Genomic DNA, 12,172 nt, shown 5'->3' with positions numbered 1-12,172 from the left:
GATGGAGGGGCGAGTGGAAGTGGGCGTGGCCCTGCGGGTTTGGCGACGGCGAGGGAGGCCAGCCAATTGGACGGGGCCGCCCCTCTGCGGTCTGCAAGGTATTGCCTTGATTTCCCGGGGATCACAGGTTGCCAGCTCCTGGAGTCTGTTTGGAACGAGGCAGCTAATCGCAAACCTGGCAACTGGGGGGCGCAGAACGCGGCGGCGCTCCTGATTGGCAGGTCGCAGCTTTAACTCTGGGTTACAGAGATGTTTATCGACCTCGTGTAACCCAGTGGCGGCTTATCATTTAGTGCAGGCGCCATAGACGACCCGTCACTCTTTGGAACCTGAAGATGCACCACCAAACCCGTCTCGTTTGTGTTTTTGCGGAAAAAATGCAATCTACATCTGGCACACTGATAGAGTCCCGCGCCAGGATTCGTATCATTCCAAACTCCTGGTGTCATGGTAACTCCAGGATTAACAAGAATGAGGTCCGAAGTGTCGAAGAAACAATGCCCTCCCCTGGAGATGGCCGGAGCACCAGCTCCACTTAGATGTGTACAGGCTAACGACTGTCAATCCGCATTGAAGGTGCTAGCATGAAAACTAATGCTAGCATTAGCGGCTAATTCAACCTGAAACCTTGTGATCCAGTTAGCATCGCGGAACATGGAAGGTGGTCATATCGTTGGATTCCTGTTGCAGGCTAGCGGACAACCAGCTTTTTATTTTGGTGCCTTATTTTTGGTCTTAGCTTAGCTCACCTTCACTGAATCAAACTAAACCTGGGTTGTAGAATGAGGCGGCTGGCAGTTAGCACAGCAGGGTTGGCACTCCCCAAGTTCTCTGTCTTCCTCCCCACTAAAACAGTCAGTAGGTCAATTGGAGTGTCTGTGGATGTAAACCGGAGAGGGTGAATGTCTCTGATTGACATCTGATCCTGAGATTGACAGATGGTCCTGTGATTGACAGGGAACCCAGTGGGAAAAACGTGCAAACGGAGTGCTGAACCCCGAAACCTCGGTCACCCTTTGATTCCCCCGGCGGAAAAAACCTCAGATCCCCCAAAGTTTAGGCACAAGCTAAGCTAAGAAAAACAACCGCTTCTGTATGAATGGATTCTAATTGTCCGGTGCTGGTTTTCGCCTCTAGCGCACGTTGGGTGCACGTGAAGCGTCTGGTGCGTAGCCCAACACACAAGCCCTAATTGCTCTGGCGTGCCTCAGTCGAAGGCGTCCAGGTGTCAGACGGGGGCTTTTGGTTAATGTCTTGCAGCGGCTGGGTGGAGCGTTGCATTCAGGACCCTACCTGGAAAAGCTTCTGGGTTTGAATCGGCAGCAGGCGCCCACTCCCCCTCCTGACCCCGGCCCCCGGCGTCAGCGCTCGACACACACGACGTGATGAATCGACTGGAAATTGTGAAGAGAAAAAAAAAAAAAGAAGGAAAAAGCAATTTGGCGGGTAATTGGCTGTCGAGACGGTCGGGTCGTCCGGGTTATTTTTAGAACCCGACTCCGGCACGTCACTCGAACACAACACGCCTTCTATGCGCCACTTCCCTCCCGGAGGCAGGCGTCGCCCCTCGACCCTTTGGAAGAAGATGCCGGGCCCCCCTGGAAACGTCCCCGCTTGGTCCGAACTGCCGCTGCGGCAGAAACCTGAAGCTCAGCCCGGTGGGTCCTGATGTAGCCTCAGAAGTTAAAACCTTCCCCGATCAGTGACATGATAAAATTCATTTGTTCATTCATCTATACCTCTTATCCAGAACTCGGAGAAGGTGCTGGCACCTACACTGGCTGTCATTGTGCGAGACACGCCGTTCCCCCTGTGATCCATCATGGGGCAACATTAAGAGACATACAACTGTTGACCCTGACATTCAAATGTCATACAGAGACGGAGGAAGCCCTTGCAGACACCAGAAGAATATGCAGAGTCCACACAGAAAGGCACGCTGTCGGAATCCAACCACGAACCTTCTTGCAGAAGAAGCGCTCGCCACTGCTAACCGCCGGATTGAACAGTGTGGTACCAAAGTGAACAAAGAATACTTCTGTTTGACATCCTGGGATGTGAGAAGCTTCCTGAGGGCCGCTCGGATGGACCTGCAGTTACCCAGCGCTAATTGTTTTTGAGCCAGGTTTGAAGCAAAATGAGAGATGTCAACCACCAACCCAGCATGTGACCACATGACAAATTGTCAAGGTGACATGGGCAGATGTTTACTCAGGTTGAGGGGTAATGGCCGAGTCTCCTGTTGGCCAAGGGACCTTCTGAATTCCTGTTTTCCCCAAAGCCTCCGGAGGTGGGCTGAAGACTCCAACTCTGGTGACCGCCTAATAAAAGGAGACAGATGGATGAAGAAGTACGGTTAGCATCAGGGTACGCAAGAGGGGAACGCCCCTAAGGGGGCGCAACAAAACGTGCAGATAAATCATCAGGTCTTCATATGGTTCTTCCGCAGGACACCAGTGAAGGCATTGGCTTCGGATCGGGACCGTCCTGGAATCGGATCCTGGGAACGTCAGACGGCTCGTGATGGCCGGCGCTGACAACGGGGAATGCGCTAGCCCGCTATCAGCGCACAAGGAACCCAGGAGTTCTCCGGGTCTGCCAGGGTTCCGATCCAGCGGGACGACTGTCAGGCGGGTTTGCGCATTCTCCAAAGTGACGGGATGCAACTGTTTGCTTTGGGCCGCTATGGCAACCTGGCTCGCCGGGGCCCAAACAGTCCCCGCTGATTCCTAAAATCAGCCGTGACGTTCCCAAAAGAAGACGAAGAAGAAGACGGCAACATTTCGCTGATGATTCATCTCCAGCAACGGCGGCGAAACCTGCCGGGCTGATGCAGTGGGGGGTTCTCATGGGCGTCTTCCCATTTGGTCCAAACCATTTGTGCAGTGGGGGTGTGGGGTGGGCGTGGGGGTTGATAGGTGCCGTGGGACCGTCAGGGGCCAAAGAACCGAAATTTGGTCTCAGTAAAGTTCAACTGAGATCTTTGCTTTTAGCAGGAGAATACTCTTTTCTTGGGTCGGGGCCCAGACCCCCAAACCCCCAGACGTCCACCAGACCTCCTCTGGACCTCCTCCGGACCTCCAAGCCTCTGAGATGAAGAGAACTTTAGCTAACGGGGGGTAAGGAGTGGACCAAGGGTTTGGGTTCTCCAGTCCAAAGTCCAAATGAAACGTCAGTCTCTGAGAAAAGATGTTGTCTCACACACACACACACACACACACACACACACACCTGGAACCAGCTGTTCATGCATGTGTGTGTTTCTGTGTGTGCATCTCAGCTCCTCCCTTAGCATTAGCTTTGTCATGTGACATCTTCCGGGGGTTAGCGTGTTAGTGTGAGATCACTGTCCCATGGTTGCCATGACAACAAGAGCACCGAGCACCCCTCTCTTGTCACATGACGTGTCAGAAGCCATCCACTTCCTGGTTTTTGTTAGTTAACACAGATGGCACCAAGCGAAGGGTGTGCTGCTGCGCCATCTTTGTAGTTTTTCATATTATCTTAAAAAACAAGGTTCCCGGTAGGCTAACCTGTAAGATCCAAGGACTGAAAGCTCAAAATTCCCACGGCCGGCCCAACACCTGAACTAAACACAGCGCCCATTGTTTTTTGTTTCTTTACATTTTGTTTTTGTACAGAAGGCACAGTGCCAGTATGGTGCACGCTATCCAGGATCGAGGCGGGTTCTCTTTGGTCAAGCTAGTGCTGTTAGCCAGATTGGCCATGCACTGCTACATCAAAAGCCTCGAGTCGGGCCACTCCATTCTGTCGATCCGAGGAAAAATGCCACAAAAACAGCGTAACGATGCGACCCGCATTGTTACCTGCAGTGTCCGTGTTTTTTTCAGGGTGGAGGGGCCGGTCCTGCCAGGTCCAGCGGCGCTGAGGGTTCCGACCAAATGCAGCTTGACGGATTCGTCTTGGGGAGATTTTTTATTTTTTCCTCAAAGCTGGAGAAAGGTCAACACGTCGGGCCTTATTTCGGATGAAGCACCAGTGCAGAGGAGACGCACGCGTGTATGTGTGTGTGTGTGAGTCCGGATGTGTTCAGTGTGTGTGTGTGTGTATGTGTGTTTGCACCACTTACATTTGTTTGGGAACCGGAGTCAGCATTTGGGTCTGACCTTCCCGAGTGAATGGATGTTGAAGTTGTGCTCTGAAAAGGGGTAGCTGCACAAAGTAAAACAGAAAAGAAGAAGTTATAAAAATGATCCAGGACTAGAAGTAAAATTGGTCAGCATTATCCAATAGAATAATAAAAAAAAATTAAAAAATAATAAAAAAAAAAGACAAACAAGTCAGCAAGAAGCTTTATAAAAATCCCCAAATTTAAGGAATTGATATACATTTAAAAAAATGGCTTCAAAATCAAATAGGACTTTGAAGTGTGTGTGTGTGTGTGTGTGTGTGTGTGTGTGCGTGGACTTGCGTCATGTTAAAAAGATACAGGAAGTAGTCACACACACAAGATTAGGTAACACAAACAGGAAATAGTCACGCACACAGGAAGTAGGTCATACATACAGGAAGTAGTTCACACACACAGGAAGTTGTCTCGCACACAGGAAATAGTACCTCACAAAGAAGTAGTCTCTCACACACACACACACACACACACACACACACACACACAGGAAGGAGTCCCATATATTGGATGCAGTCATATGCAAAGGAAATAGTCTTGTGCACAAGAAGTAGACACTCACTCAGGAAGTTGTCATGCCAATCTGTAAGGTAAGATCCCCTGTCGCCATGGTGACCGAGCAATGCCCCCCCCCCCATCCCATCCCATGACGCGAAAGAAGTTGTCCACTTCCTGGTTTTAATGTCTCACTTTGTGAGTCCACACGCCAATGTCGGCCCCGCTCGGCCATCTTTGTAGTTCTTTGGGAGAATCTTAACCTGAGAGATCCGGGGAGTAAAAAATCTCAATATTCCCACGGGCTCCCCAGGGCCCTGAACTAAACAAAGACATCCATTGTTTCGGGGACCCGCCGTCTTGCACAGACAGGCGCCAGAGACAGGGCGGACGCACAAGGGGCCGCCGCCGTTTTTGTGCGGCCTCGCCTTTTCACTTTATTCGCATCCCCACCGTTCCGCACACTGCTCTCATTTAGCCTGCTAGGCGTGGCACGGTGGCAGGCGGGGAGGAAACCAAAACCAGGCTTCGGGGGCCCCCGGGGGCCCCGAGAGCCGCCGCCACCCGTCCCTCCATTCGAAGGAAGCGAAGGGGTGTAAATCAGACGGCGCAGGTGTGGTCCGCCGCCAGCGTTGCGCCATGGCGATGGGGGTCGGGGGGCCGGGGTGGGAGGAGCCACGTGTCTCTGAGGCCGTTTGTTCTCAATGAAGAAAGGCATGTCTGGCAAAACGAGGGTTTGCACAAGGGCACAGCGAGTGCACTGTGCCAGGACACACACACACACACACACACACACACACACACACACTCTCAAAGGGCACGGCCAAGCAGTGAACACGCAGTAATGGGAGGAAGAGGAAGAGGAGGAGATGGAGGAGGAGGAAGGTCACCGTCCTGCCATGAGATTTAAACCAGAGCGGTTTTTTGGAGTTCCTTGATTTCCTGGTGGCGGCGGCGGCGGCCCCGGCCTTCACGTGGCTGCTAAGCATGCTAGCCGTAGGAGCCGATGTTTTTGGCCCCTCGTCAATGAGCCGCCTGTTCTCTGGACGGCGTGTGTGCGCACGGAAACAACGACATACCTTCATGCGTGTGAGTGTGTGTGTGTGTGCAGAGGCGTGACTAATACCGTGCAATGCCTCTGAAAACGTCAGGGCTCAAAACTCCTAGCTTTGCAGTCCTGGCCTGTCAATCACACGGGATGGAAGCGGAGGTTGACCGCCAGCGCCGTGGGAACATGGGAACCCACGGAACGTCAGAGCCTTCCAGAGCTTCCGGTGCGGAGAACTTCGGAGAACCGAGGAGACACAGGTTCTCTGCCACTCCTCCAAGAGAGTCCATGGATGGATGGATGGATGGATGGATGGATGGATGTTAATCCAGTTGCGTGCAGGAGGCCCACTGACGACCCTGAATTGCATTGAATGAATAAACGGTTGCTATCTCCACATGCAGTATGAATGAGAGGGTGACTGCTTGTATGTTTTCTTATAAGCGTAAATGAATGTGTGAATGGCTGTACGTCTCTATATGCTGTCCTGTGATTCGTCCAGGTGAACCCCGCCTTTCGTCCAATGACAAGCTGGGATAGCCTCCGCCACCTCCTATGATGGTTAGTGCAGGACATGTATGGTAGATGATGAATGAATGAATGAATGAATGAATGAATGAATGAATGAATGAATTGTTGAGAAGGTGGAGAGAAGGCATAGGAAATAAAGGAAGGAAAGGAGAGGGTAGGAGAGGTGATAGAGATAAAGGAAGGAAGGAAATAAGGAAGGAAGGAAGGAAGGAAGGAAAGAAACAACGTAGGGAGGAAGCAAGGGAGGGAGGAAAAGGAAAGAGAAAAGGAGGGACAGGAAGGTAGGAAAGAAGGGAAGGAGGAAGGGAAGGAGAGGGAGGGAGGGACAGATAGAAAGAGGCAAAGGAAGGAAGGACACAAGGAAGGAAGGGAGGAAAGGAAAGGGTGGGAGGGATGGATAGAGACAAAAGAAGGGATGACTAGCATTGCCGCTAACATGTCTGGGCGTGGTCGGCACGGTGGGCGAGGCCTCCACGTCCATCACTTCTTCTCCCGCTGGACGTCGGAGAGCCCGGAGCCCATCCATCTTCCTGGACCCCCCGGCCAAGAGGATCTGCTAAACACCAGCTGCGGTCAAACTTGCATTCGACTCCGGCAGCCAGCCATCTTTCTTTTGGGAAAAAAAAATGGGATCATGTTGTTCATCGTCAGAATAACCCCCTGCTACCCCCCCAGGGGCAGGAGGGGAGGGTCTGGAAAGGTTGATGTTGCGCAGATAATCATTAAAAATGAGAAAAATGGCCGTTACAGCCTTTCACCCCCCCCGGGTAAATCACTAAATTACAAGATTTATACAATCATTTATTATCTCCACTTTATCCTGCACTCACGAGAGGGTGGAACCCATCCCAGCCGCCATTGGCCGAGAGGCAGGGTTCACCCTGGAACAGCCAATGACAGCGCCTCTTATAGGGACGCGAACCGTTCACCTGTTCACAAGGCCATCATACAGACGTCACCACTCACCCTTCCTGCAGTGCGGCTCAAACTATTTCCTGGTTTGTTTTTGTACAATATAATAATAATGATAATAATAATAACAATAACAATGATAATAATAATGATAATAATAACAATAATAGTAAGGCGGCCATCTTCGTCTTACATGTTGACAGATGCCCATCTTCCTTCGTTTCCTTCTTCCTTTCCTTTCTCCTTCCCTCCTTTCCTTCCTTCCTTCTTTCCTTTGTCTCTTTCCTTCCCTCTTTCCTAAACCTCACCTTTTCTTCCTCCCGTTCTTCCTTCCTTCCTTCCTTCCTTCCTTGTGTCCTTCCTTCCTTCATCTCTTTCTATCCGTCCCTCCCTCCTACCCCCTCCTTTCCTTCCTTCCTTCCTTCCTTCCTTCCTTCCTTCCTTTGTCTCTTTCCCTCCTTCCCGTCCCTCCTTTTCTCTTCCTACCCTTCCTTCCTTCCTACTTTGCACCCTTCCCTCCCTCCTTTCCTTCCTTCCTCCCATCTTTCCTTCCCAGCCGTCTTTACTTTACAAGTCCAGTTGCCATGACGAGAAGATTTGGACAAGTAAAACAAGTGAAATCCTACAGCTAGAAGACTCCTTGTCCTTACCTCAGCGTAGGGAAAAAAAAAAACAAACAAACAAACCTGGAGTTCGGACGGTTCTTGTCGCATTTTAGAAAAGGTAGAGGACCTCCTCAAGCTGAAGGGGCGGAGCTTATCGCGTGTTCGGCGGCGCCATCGCTGCTTGGCGGACATGATGGCGACCTCTTGGAAAGTAGCAGTCCATTTTCTGGGTAATTCACGCAAACCTGCACGCCGTGTTTGTTTACACACACACACACACACACACACACTTGTCCATCTGCTCAAACACAAGCTCCGACACCCTCTCCGGTAGATGTCATTGTTTCATGTGTCGGTGCTGCACGGCTAAACGGTGAAGGCGGAGGAGGGTGGGTTTCTTCCCCTCCGCCTTCTTTCCCTCTTTCTGTCTCTCTCTTTTTCTTTCTTTCCTTCCCTTCCTCGAGCGTTCCCATGAAAGCACCGCCGTGCCCTCGATTTGTTTGGTTTGCCGCTGTCAAGCTAATGAGGTGAGCTAGCGAAGTGTGGGGGAGGAGGGGAGATGGGCGGCGGGCGGAGGTCAGCCAGGAGCCAGAGCACCGTGCCAGGCTGCGGCGTGCACGCTCACACACACACACACAGAGGCAGGTTTACGCGTGTGTGTTTGCGGTTCGTTGAGGAACGCAGGTTGGCGCGGGTTCGACCCCCCCCGCCCTCCCCACAGCTGTCAAGAGATGCCACAGCGCGTTCCTTCGATGGCGGCGGCGAGGACCGTGCCGCCTTGTTTCCTGGACGGCACTCGGCTGGTTGGGTCAGAGGAGGCAGAAATCTGTTTGCGATTTAAATTCCTGCGGGAGGCCGCGATCTGTTCGCCCTCGCCACGCAGATGGAGGTGATTGGAGCCGCGTGACAGGGTGGCAGGGTGGCAGGGTGAGTGGGTGAGTGGGTGAGTGGGTTGAATGCTGACTCCGCCTGTTTGATGGAAAAACCTTAATCTACCATGGAGTGCCGTCACTGCTGAAGTGTCAATGACATACAGGTTGGATGAATGTATATATGAAAGGATGGATAAATATATAAATGAATGGATTGATGGATGAATGAATGGACGAATGAGTGAATGAATGAAGGGACAGATGAATGATTGATTAAGTAAATGGATGGATGGATGGATGGATGGATGGATAGATAGATGAGCAAATTAATGAATGGATGTATGAATAAATGAATGAATGAATGAATGAATGAATGAAGGATAGATGGATGGATGAGTAAATGGATGGATGGATGGATGGATGATTGATTGAGTAAGTTAATGAATGGATGGATGAGCAAATTAATGAATGGATATATGAATAAATGAATGAATGAATGAATGATAGATGGATGATTGATTGAGTGAGTTAATGAATGGATGGATGATATATGGATTGGATGAGCAAATTAATGAATGAATATATGAATAAATAAATGAATGAATGAATGGATGAATGGATGATGGATGGATGGATGGATGGATGGATGGATGGATGAGTGAATGAATGAATGGACAGATGAATGATTGATTAAGTTAATTAATGGATGGATGGACGGAGGGACGGATGGATGGATGGATGGATGGATGGATGGATGGATGAGTGAATGAATGAATGGACAGATGAATGATTGATTAAGTTAATTAATGGATGGATGGACGGATGGATGGATGGATGGATGGATGGATGAGCAAATTAATGAACGGATATGTGAATGAATGAATCAATCAATCAATGAATTAATGAATGACTGAATGAATACCAGGGGAATCCAAGCGGCGCCTGTGGTCAAATGGACCATGAGAACATGGAGGGAACCCATGCAAATGGATTAAATTGTAGCTTTTGTGAAAGTAACTACTAAGTGCACGTGCATCAGCTTCCTGGTCCTAGCAGCGCGCCATCAGACATGAAGCCGCCAGCTTCATGCTCCTAACAAACATCAACAACTTCCTGCCTTGGTTGTCATCCGAGCGGGGGTCGACTCAGATCCCACCTGCCCCCCAAAACCAGAGCTCAAATTCAGTCGTCACACCTGCCGCAGAAAGTCAGCTGGGGTTTAAAGGTCATGGGGGGGGGGGGGGCGGCGCCCCGGACAAATAGGGTGGTGTAACAGTGAGCACTCGCGCACACAGCTGAGGGTGATTCGACTCGAGCAGGGGTCACGGGGGTCAAGGTCAGGGAGCAGATGGATGACAGCGGTGATGGGGGGGAGGGCGTGTTTTGTTTTATTTTGTTTGGTTTTTTTTTTGGGGTGGGGGGGCGGGTAGGCCTCAGCCTCTGCAGGAAGTGGAATATCAGCCTGATTTTCCATTCGTTCAAATATTAAAAAACAACACGATAAATCTATCCAGCCAAGAGCGGGGTTTGCTGTTTTGCAGCGGACCCTGGACGCCCCCCGCCCCCCACCCCCAGCCCCGTTGGGATTCACATGCTGAACGCATTTCCTCCCCGCCGTAAAACCGAAACAGGAAAATTTGAGGCCGGCACTGTTTACCCGGACAGTTTACAGCAGGTGCTAATAAATTGCGGGCCAATAAAAGGAAGCGCCGGCTCGTTTATTTCCTGTAATGGAGGCCCCGGAGGCTCCGCCCTCCCCCGGGAAGTCGGGTAATTCATCATTTCACGCAAGTTTTTCCACAACTAGTGGCTCTGTTTCCGTGGTAAACAAACATGGCTGTTACCCGGGGGTCATCACAGAACGCTCGGACCGTTCCAACTGCATTAACCCCCCCCCCGCAAACAAAATAAGGTGAAATAGTCCAGTCCAGAGGTTAAAAATCATAATACAGTTGATTTAATCTTCCAACTTTACAAAAACTGCTCCTCAGGCTGTAAGTGCTCAACTACAAGTACTTTGTAAATACTTCTACTAACAAAATAAAAGCCTGTAGCTCTCGGGTGTTGGGACAACAAACATGGCTGACAAATAGCTAACTGTTGCTATTCTGGCCTCCATTACAGTAGTCCCATTTGGTTGAGTGAGCCCTCGCCTTCCTTGACTTCTTACCATGCTTGTTTTGGTACTACCGCTGGATCCTGTCGTGCCATGATGCTACTTCCTGTGTCCCGCCCCCTTTTTTCATTGGATGTTGGCGACGTCGGTTGGTACTCAGGTCAGTGAACAACATACACTACCTGACTCATGTTTGATTGACAGCCACAGAGGTCAGATTTGGTCTCCTCTCAGTCCTACAGGTTTCTTGGGCAACTAGCCTCACCCACTGTCCCCAACTAGCCATGTCCTCTGCCCCTAACTAGCCCAACCCCACTACTCCAAACTAGCCATAGCCACTGTCCCCGAATAGCCACACCCACTGTCTGAAAATAGTCACGCCCTTTAACCCAAAATGTTCCCAGGTAACTCCGGCCAATACCGCCAATGATTCTTACCCACTGTCCACCAACTATCCTTTTCTAATTTCCCCAACTGGTCATACCCACTGGCCTGGTTGCATGTAGATGTACCCATTGACTCCAACCCCAAGTAGACAAGGCCAGTGTGCCCAAATTGCCATGTCAGCTGTCCCCAACCAGTCAAATCCCAACTCGCCACACCCTCTGTGCCCAAATAGCCACACCCTGTCCCAAATTACCCTCACCTGGTGTCCCCAAAAATCCATACCTGCTATCTGCAAATAGCCACTGCCACTGTCTTCCAGTAAACATGCCCCCATCCCCAACATGCCATGCCTAATTTCCCCAACTACCCACACCTTCTGTCCCCAACAACTCTCACCCATTTCCCCAACCGGTCCCGCCCGTCATCCTCAACTAGTCCCACCCACTTCCCCCAACTAGCCACACCCACCATTCCCTACCAGCACTGCCAGGTACCTTTTTGGCTCAGCTGTGGGGGGGAGCAAGTACTCAGCTTTAGCGCTTCCATTCCATTATATTTATCTCCACTTCCTGTGTGACAGTGTCTCCTTCATCGACCCTCAGTGTTGCGAGACGCAAAGCAGATCCCTCTCTCTTCCCTGTTAATTATGTTTTAGGGGGAATTTTGGGAGCGGGGGGGGGGATGCTGCCGGCCGCAAAGTCAACTTTCAACTTGACCGAATGTGTCATATTTGGAGTGTCGCCGCCTCCGCCCCCTGAATCATTCAGTACTCGGCCTCAGTTCGAGGATTCTTGCGGAGAGGAGGAAGAAAATCTGCGGATGGAGGGAAGGAGGAGGAAGACGGACATGGAGCTTGTTAAGTTAATGATACATTCGGAGTATCGTTTTGCGGTCAGGCCTGGACGACGAGCCAGCGGGGAGCGGTTGTTTTTTGTTTTTTTTTCAGGTTCACGCCGGGGTCTAACGCTCTCGCGAGCGCAAACGTGACAAGTGATGCCGGCAGCGGCGTCCGCCCTCGCCTGGATTACGTCTAGAGCACGGGCGGGGAACAGGTGCCTG

The sequence above is a fragment of the Fistularia commersonii genome, chromosome 4 (genome assembly GCF_037954325.1).
Source record: "Fistularia commersonii isolate RoL2024-O1a breed Wild chromosome 4, RoL_Fcom_v1.0, whole genome shotgun sequence".
NCBI classification, from domain to species: Eukaryota; Metazoa; Chordata; class Actinopteri; order Syngnathiformes; family Fistulariidae; genus Fistularia; species Fistularia commersonii.
The sequence above is the reverse complement of the archived record's forward strand: the minus strand, read 5'-3'. Positions refer to the sequence as shown.